The sequence below is a fragment of the Oncorhynchus mykiss genome, chromosome 14 (assembly GCF_057628025.1).
Source record: "Oncorhynchus mykiss isolate SJ-2025 chromosome 14, ASM5762802v1, whole genome shotgun sequence".
NCBI classification, from domain to species: domain Eukaryota; kingdom Metazoa; phylum Chordata; class Actinopteri; order Salmoniformes; family Salmonidae; genus Oncorhynchus; species Oncorhynchus mykiss.
The window spans coordinates 30,874,223-30,883,624 of NC_143035.1; the positions used below are offsets into that span (position 1 = coordinate 30,874,223).

The following is a 9,402-nucleotide window of genomic DNA, read 5'->3' on the forward strand; positions in this document are numbered from 1 at the left end:
GAGTTTATTTATTTATTTATATAGTGCACTACTTTTGACCAGGACTGGCACCCTATTCCTTATATAGTGCACTCATTTTTGACCAGCACTGGCACCCTATTCCTTATATAGTGCACTACTTTTGACCAGGACTGGCACCCTATTCCCTATATAGTGCCCTACTTTTGACCATGGCCCAGTGCACTATGAAGGGAATAGGTTTACATTTGGGACATAACCTCAGTTTACATGACTACACTATGGGAAAGGTCTTGTTTTCAGTAACAGTCCATTAGGTGTTTTGCCCTAGTTTAATTCAGTGTTTTCAGTAGTAGTCCATTAGGTGTTTGGCCCTAGTTTAATTCAGTGTTTTCAGTAGCAGTCCATTAGGTGTTTGGCACTAGTTCATTTCAGTGTTTTCAGTAGCAGTCCATTAGGTGTTTGGCACTAGTTCATTTCAGTGTTTTCAGTAGCAGTCCATTAGGTGTTTGGCACTAGTTCATTTCAGTGTTTTCAGTAGCAGTCCATTAGGTGTTTGGCACTAGTTCATTTCAGTGTTTTCAGTAGCAGTCCATTAGGTGTTTGGCACTAGTTCATTTCAGTGTTTTCAGTAGCAGTCCATTAGGTGTTTGGCACTAGTTCATTTCAGTGTTTTCAGTAGCAGTCCATTAGGTGTTTGGCACTAGTTCATTTCAGTGTTTTCAGTAGCAGTCCATTAGGTGTTTGGCACTAGTTCATTTCAGTGTTTTCAGTAGCAGTCCATTAGGTGTTTGGCACTAGTTCATTTCAGTGTTTTCAGTAGCAGTCCATTAGGTGTTTGGCACTAGTTCATTTCAGTGTTTTCAGTAGCAGTCCATTAGGTGTTTGGCACTAGTTCATTTCAGTGTTTTCAGTAGCAGTCCATTAGGTGTTTGGCACTAGTTCATTTCAGTGTTTTCAGTAGCAGTCCATTAGGTGTTTGGCACTAGTTCATTTCAGTGTTTTCAGTAGCAGTCCATTAGGTGTTTGGCACTAGTTCATTTCAGTGTTTTCAGTAGCAGTCCATTAGGTGTTTGGCACTAGTTCATTTCAGCGTTTTCAGTAGCAGTCCATTAGGTGTTTGGCACTAGTTCATTTCAACGTTTTCAGTAGCAGTCTGCCAAGGCAATGGAATTATAAAACTGTTACTCCATAACCTAACAAGTCCTGCTCATGTTGATGCATATCAGGCTGAGGAGAATACGGGTGGATATAGAATGGTTAATTTAAGGGTCCTTACATTTGTATGATGGCATATTGGATGTAATTAGAATAGTAGAATATAGCTTGTCTCTGGTTAGCAGTGTAGTAAAGGATAAACAACACAGGCTGGCTGCCACACAGAGTGGAATTACCTTATTATAATGTTTATATGTGAGACAAAATGTCCGGAGCTGGACCGATGTTTTAAAGATGGAATCCGCAGTAGGGAAAACAACGCCCCACAGCCGTTATTGTTTTTGTTTTGTTGATGAAGCAGAGGTGAGGAGTGGTCTGCAACAAAAACATGATAGTACATTTTCTGATGTTCTGTTGCACGCGCAACGATGTCTGAGGGGGAAAAACAAACAGCTACGTTGTTGTAATATCGTAAATGGACATGGCAGTTTCACAATTAAGGATTCCAGCTTTAAGGGCTGTTTTAAATGCACTGAAAAACACTGATGTGTGTCCCAAATGGCATCCTATTCCCGATTTAGTGCACAACTTTTGACCCAAGACCTACAGGAATAGGATCCCATTTGGGACGCGTCCTAACAAATTTCCAATCAGTAGTTCTCTACTGCTCTCTACTGCTCAGGTGTCGTAACATTAACACAATTCGGGAAATTCTGAAAAATCTGTGCTGACACACAACTAAATGCCGAAGCCAAACATGGTCATTTTTCCAGGGTGATTCAACTCTACTAGAACAGATTCATTAACGTTAGAGCCGTAAAGTCACTTTGTTTAGGCTTGGCACTGCATGGGTAAAATATGAATGATTTAGCATATTAGTTAGCTTATTAGTATGCCTCTGACATATTAACCAACCCCAGGGGACCATATCTGCTCTTTTTGAATATATGCTAATTTATTTTTATTTTGGTTTGGATCGTTTTCAATGACTTTTGGGAACAGTGTTTGGATAATTAATAATATAATGAGTGTGTGCATGCTGATTCAGAGTTGTGGGCCCTCTTCATAAAAAGACGATGATAAGGTAGATTAGCATACAAATTAGGAACATTTCGAGCTGGTTTTTAATCAACTATTTTTTTTTCTCTTCCTCAACCTTGACCAGTTTAAAATAGCTTCTGTCTATTCCCTTGGAGAATGTAAACATTGTTCCAGCTTTTAATTGATATGACTCGATTGATATTGTCCTTCGTTCCTATCCTTCCTGTTTGGCCCTGTCCGGGGGTGTCCTCGGAGTGGGCCACAGTGTCTCCTGACCCTTCCTGTCTCAGCCTCCAGTATTTATGCTGCAGTAGTTTATGTGTCGGGGGGCTAGGGTCAGTTTGTTATATCTGGAGTACTTCTCCTGTCCTATTCGGTGTCCTGTGTGAATCTAAGTGTGCGTTCTCTAATTCTCTCCTTCTCTCTTTCTCTCTCTCGGAGGACCTGAGCCCTAGGACCATGCCCCAGGACTACCTGACATGATGACTCCTTGCTGTCCCCAGTCCACCTGGCTGTGCTGCTGCTCCAGTTTCAACTGTTCTGCCTTATTATTATTCGACCATGCTGATCATTTATGAACATTTGAACATCTTGGCCATGTTCTGTTATAATCTCCACCCGGCACAGCCAGAAGAGGACTGGCCATCCCACATATGCTCTCTCTAATTCTCTCTTTCTTTCTCTCTCTCGGAGGACCTGAGCCCTAGGACCATGCCCCAGGAATACCTGACATGATGACTCCTTGCTGTCCCCAGTCCACCTGACTGTGCTGCTGCTCCAGTTTCAACTATTCTGCCTTATTATTATTCGACCATGCTGGTCATTTATGAACATTTGAACATCTTGACCATGTTTTGTTATAATCTCCACCCGGCACAGCCAGAAGAGGACTGGCCACCCCACATAGCCTGGTTCCTCTCTAGGTTTCTTCCTAGGTTTTGGCCTTTCTAGGGAGTTTTTCCTAGCCACCGTGCTTCTTCACCTGCATTGCTTGCTGTTTGGGGTTTTAGGCTGGGTTTCTGTACAGCACTTTGAGATATCAGCTGATGTACGAAGGGCTATATAAAATAAATTTGATTTGATTTGATTTGAAAACCGGTTCCTTTGTTACTTTTAAATTTGTCCTGGGTACTTTAACCTCTGTCCTCTGTCTCCACTCTACCTCTGTCTCCTCTTTGTTTTCACTGCCATCCCTCCTTACTGACTCCTGTCTTCATTCTGTCTTTGCTAACCACACCTGTAGCTCCAAGCCAGATAAAGTATCACTTAATTTCTCTTATAATAAAGTAGAGAGAGAAAGAGAGTCAGACAAAGAGAGAGAGAGAGAGAGAGAGAGAGAGAGGGGGCAAGAGAGCGAGTGAGGGAGAGAGGGAGAGAATGAGAGAGGGAGAGAGGAGAAAGAGAGAGGGAGAGGGAGAGAGAGAACAGCAACCTTGGGCAAATCCTCTGCATTATCATTAACAGTAGTGAAAACAATTTCAAATTGGCTTTCGATCAAATTACCGTACGACAGACCACAAATTCACCCTGCACACCCTAATTGACAAACCAAAAAAACAAACCAAACGCAAAGTCTTCTTGTCTTTCTCGTCCGTTGCTGTTTTCAAAAAAGCGTTTGACTCAAATTGGCATGAGGGTCTGTTATACAAATTGATGGAAAGTGGGGCTGGGGAAAAACATACAACATTCTAAAATCCATGTACACAAAAAACAAGTGTGAGGTTAAAACTAATTTCTTTCCACAAGGTCGTGGGGTGAGACAGGGATGCAGCTTAAGCCACACCCTCTTCAACATATATATCATTTTACAGAAATACTCATTATAAATGTTAATGAAAATACAATTGTTAGACATGGAAATATAGATATACCTCTCCTTAATTAATGCAACCGCTGTGTCAGATTTCAAAAAAACTTTACGGAAGAAGCAAACGATGCAATAATCTGAGAACGGCGCTCAGAAAAAAAATATAAAAAACTATCCGCCAAAGATTATCCATCATGTTGGAGTCAACAGAAATCAGAAATAACATTATAAATATTCCCTTACCTTTGATGATCTTCATCAGAATGCACTCCCAGGAATCCTAGTTCCACAATAAATATTTGATTTGTTCGATAATGTCCATTTATTTATGTCCAAGTAGCTACTTTTGTTATGTTATGTCCAAACGCTCGTGCAGGTCCAGCCGAACGTCGGACGAAAACTTCAAAATGTTATATTACAGGTCGTAGAAACATTTCAAACTAAGTATAGAATCAATCTTTAGGATGTTTTTTCATAAATCTTCAATAACGTTCTGCAGAAACGCCATGGAACGCAGATCTCTATCATGTGAAATGCACCTGACCAGGACCTGGCTCTCTGCCAGACCACTGACTCAAAGAGCTCTCATCTGGCCCCACATCACAGTAGAAGCCTTATTCAGGTTTCTAAAGACGATAGACATCTAGTGGAAGCATTAGAAAGTGCAACATAACCAATATCCCACTGTGTATTCAATAGGGTCTGGGTTGAAAATCGACCAACCTCAGATTTCCCACTTCTTGTTTGGATTTCTTCTCAGGTTCTCAGGAGCAGGCCGTTTACTCTGGGCACCTCTGGGCACCTTTCATCCAAGCTACTCAATACTGCCCCTGCATAATACATTTGATGAAGTTTTTATAAAATAAGACAAAAAGTGTTAAGTAAAAAATAGATGAGTAGAAAACTGAAAATAAAGTTACAAATAACTAAACAGCAGCAGTAAAATAACAATACGGAGGCTATGTATACAGGGGGTACCAGTACAGAGTCAATGTGCGGATACCGGTTAGTCGAGGTAATTGAGGTTATATGTACATGTACTGTAGGTATAGTTAAAGTGACTATACATAGATAACAAACAGAGAGTAGCAGCAGCGTAAGAGAGGGGTCTGGGTAGTCATTTGATTTGCTGTTCAGTAGTTTTATGGCTTGGGGGTAGAAGCTGTTAAGAAGCCTTTTGGACCTAGACTTGATGCTCCAGTACCACTTGCAGTGCGGTAGCAGAAAGAACAGTCTATGACTAGGGTGGCTAGAGTCTTTGACAATTTATATTGCCTTCCTCTGACACCGCCTGGTATAGAGGTCCTGGATGGCAGGAAGCTTGGCCCCGGTGATGTACTGGGCCGAAGGGACTAACCTCTGTAACGCCTTGTGGCCGGAGGCCGAGCAGTTGCCATACCAGGCAGTGATGCAACCAGTCAGGATGCTCTCGATGGTGCAGCTGTAAAACCTTTTGAGGATCATAGGACCCATGCCAAATCATTTCAGTCTCTTGACGGGGAACAGGCTTTGTCATGCCCTTTTCACGACTGTCTTAGTGTGTTTGGTCCATGATAGTTTGTTGGTGATGTGAACACTAAGTAACTTGAAGCTCTCAACCTGCTCCACTGCAGCTCCGTCGATGATAATGGGGGCGTGCTCGGTCCTTTTCCTGTAGTCCACAATCAGCTCCTTTGTCTTGATCATGTTGAGGGAGAGGTTGTTGTCCTGGCACCACACTGGTCTTGTCTCTAACCTCCTCTCTATATAGCGGTCTCATCGTAGTTGGTAATCTGGCCTACCACTGTTGTGTCTTCTGCAAACCTGATGATGGTGTTGGAGTCGGGCCTGGCCATTGTTAGGGAAGATTCAGAATTTGTTGGTAACATATGTAAGATGTTTTTATATTCATCAAATGGGTGTAAGTTACTTCTCATCAGAATGGTATTTTTGTATAATGCTGTGGCGAGGTTGCAGTTATCTGTTCTATGTCAAAACTAAGTTGCATGGGCCACAGAGAGGGGAGAGGTCAAAGTGTCATCATGTGTAAACATATCTTTTACTCCCTACCTTTTTCCAGTGGGGAAAGGAGGGTGACAGTGTCTGGAATCATTCTCATGCTCCCTTTTATCTTAACCTATAGCCTCACTCTCCTCTCCGTGAGTTTGTATTTAGAGTGGGTTGTATCTAAATGACAATTTGATATATGCCTGTTGATATGGAGGATTGGTTTATGGTTCTGGGGTTTGGGAAAGGAGACAAAGCTGAACGATGAATTATGTCTATGCTGTCTGACTATGTGTGATCTTTGCTATAAAGGATCCCATTTTGCCATTGTGTGGGGACTCTCAACTTTTCATTAGAGATACGGAACTGTTGAAAGTCAAAATGCTATAGAGCTTATATAATTAAAGATGGACTTTTATAACTAACTCTGACTTGTGTGTGTGGTTTGCTCCCATGATTTGGTAAATAGAGGACATTTCCATGACACCATACAGTCATGAGTGAACAAGGAGTACAGGGGGGGACTGAGCACTCACCCCTGAGGGATCAGCATAGTGGATGTGTTATTACCTACCCTTACGACCTGGGGGCGGCCGTCAGGAAGTCCAGGATCCATTTGCAGAGGGAGGTGTTTAGTCCCAGGGTCCTTAGCTTAGTGATGAGCTTTGAGGGCACCATGGTGTTGAACGCTGTGTTGTGGGTTGTGCCGTGGGGGAGATCTTTGTGGGCTATACTCTGCCTTGTCTCTGGATGGTAAGTTGGTGGTCGAAGATATCCCTCTAGTGGTATGGGGGCTGTGCTTTGGCAAAGTGGGTGGGGTTTTATCCTGCCTGTTTGGCCCTGTCCGTGGGAATCATTGGACGGAGCCACAGTGTCTCCCAACCCCTTCTGTCTCAGCCTCCAGTATTTATGCTGCATTAGTTTATGTGTCGGGGGGCTAGGGTCAGTCTGTTATATCTGGAGTATTTTTCCTGTCTTATCCGGTGTCCTGTGTGAATTTAAGTACTCTCTCTCTCTCTCTCTCTCTGTCTCTGTCTCTGTCTCTGTCTCTGTCTCTCTCTCTCTCTCTCTCTCTCTCTCTGTCTGTGTGGACCTGAACCCTAGGACCAAGCCTGGTGACTCCTTGCTGTCCCCAGTCTCAACTATTCTGCCTGCGGCTATGGAACCCTGACGAGTTCACCGGACGTGCTACCTGTCCCAGACTGGCTGTTTTCAACACTCTAGAGACAGCAGGAGCGATAGAGACACTCTGAATGATCGGCTATGAAAAGACAACTGACATTCACTCCTGAGGTGCTGACCTGTTGCACCCTCGACAACCACTGTGATTATTATTATTTGACTCTGCTGGTCATCTATGAACATCTTGGCCATGTTCTGTTATAATCTCTACCCGGCACAGCCAGAAGAGGACTGGCAACCCCTCATAGCCTGGTTCCTCTCTAGGTTTCTTCCTAGGTTTTGGCCTTTCTAGGGAGTTTTTCCTAGCCACTATGCTTCTACACCTGCATTGCTTGCTGTTTGGGGTTTTAGACTGTGTTTCTGTACAGCACTTTGAGATATCAGCTGATGTAAGAAGGGCTTTATAAAACATTTTTGATTGATACAACCACCTAAAAGGAAGCGATTCCCAAACCTTCCATAACAAAGCCATCACCTACAGAGAGATGAACCTGGAGAAGAGTCCCCTAAGCAAGCTGGTCCTGGGGCTCTGTTCACAATCACAAACAGACCCCACAGAGCCCCAGGACAGCAACACAATTAGACCCAAACAAATCATGAGAAAACTAAAAGATTATTACTTGACACATTGGAAAGAATTAACAAAAAAACAGAGCTAACTAGAATGCTATTTGGCCCTAAACAGAGAGTACACAGTGGCAGAATACCTGATCACTGGGACTGACCCAAACTTAAGGAAAGCTTTGACTATGTACAGACTCAGTGAGCATAGCCTTGCTATTGAGAAAGGCTGTCGTAGGCAGAACTGTCTCTCAAGAGAAGACATGCTATGTGCGCACTTCCCACAAAATGAGGTGGAAACTGATCTGCACTTCCTAACCTGCAAGATTACACAGATCCACAAAATTCAGAAAGAAACCCAATTTTGATAAACTCCCATATCTACTGGGTGAAATTCCACAGTGTGCCATCACAGCAGCGGGATTTGTGACCTGTTACCGCAAGAAAAGGGCAACCAGTGAAGAACAAACACCATTGTAAATACAACCCATATTTATGTTTATTTATTTTACCTTTTGCACATCATTACAACAGTATATAGACATAATATGACATTTGAAATGTCTTTATTCTTTTGGAACTTCTGTGAGTGTAATGTTTACTGTAAATTTGTGTTGGTTATTTCACTTTTGTTTATTGTCTACGTCACGTGCTTTGGCAATGTTAACATATGTTTCCCATGCCAATAAAGCCCTTGAATTTAATTGAATTGAGAAAGGGAGACAGAGAGAGAGAGAGGGGAGGGGGAGGGGGGAGGAGCTGTAGGCCTAATGGCTTTGCTCTGATAATTAGCTCCAATTACAGCTAATGGAGCTACAGGGGTAGTGCGCGTGCATGTGCATGTTTGCGTGCATATATGTGTCCACATGCACATACGTGTGTGCATGTGTTCCTACAGTACTTTGTCAATACCATGCTCCGAAACAATTTAGTAATCTGGATGAAAGTGCTTCTACAATAAGGCTGCATTTACACTGACAGACCAATTCTGATATTGTTCCCAATTATTGGCAAAAGAGATGATCTGATTGGCCAAAAGAACCTACTAATGGGAAAAGATCAGAATTCGGCTGCCTGTGTAAACACAATTTTGGTTGAGAAGGTGGGAATACATCCCAGTTTCTATAGGCCTATGTTACTAGCCCGTATTGTTTAATGAATTCCTTGTGCCTCTGTAAAAAATAAAGTTTCAGATGATGAAACAGTGTCATAGCAGCTTGAATTCTTGATAATAAAAAGCCATGTGTGTGTTCCTAATGGCACTTGATTCACCTTAGAGCTCTGTGTAAGGAAGAGGGTGCCTTTTGGGAAACAGCCTATGTTTCACTGTTCTACTGCCTCCCTGGTGGGGTTCTCTTAGTACAGAATCATTGTCCTAACTCACGGTATAATTGGATGCTATTACTCGAACGACAACACTAACTAATAACCTGGATCACTTCTGCTGCATTTTAAACACACAGACACACAACCCCCCCCCCTCTTTTTCACACACACACACACACACACACACACACACACACACACACACACACACACACACACACACACACACACACACACACACACACACACACACACACACACACACATTTCTACTGCCTGCCTGTAATTATCTTAACAGATGTGGAAACGCTAATGTGCCTTTCCAATCTTTCATTTTTCACATGTGGATTGATACGAAAATGAATGTGATGCATTTATGAGTA

General features: G+C 42.6%; 1 long non-coding RNA gene across 1 annotated transcript in view; it reads left to right on the forward strand.

Moving 5' to 3' along the window:
- Positions 1-8,895, forward strand: part of LOC149978344 (uncharacterized) — a 32,367-nt gene extending 23,472 nt beyond the window's left edge. The window contains exon 2 of the long non-coding RNA XR_016486170.1: positions 7,055-8,895. This is a non-coding gene — a long non-coding RNA (uncharacterized LOC149978344). The remainder of the gene's footprint in view (positions 1-7,054) is intronic.
- The last annotated feature ends 507 nt before the right edge of the window (positions 8,896-9,402 follow it).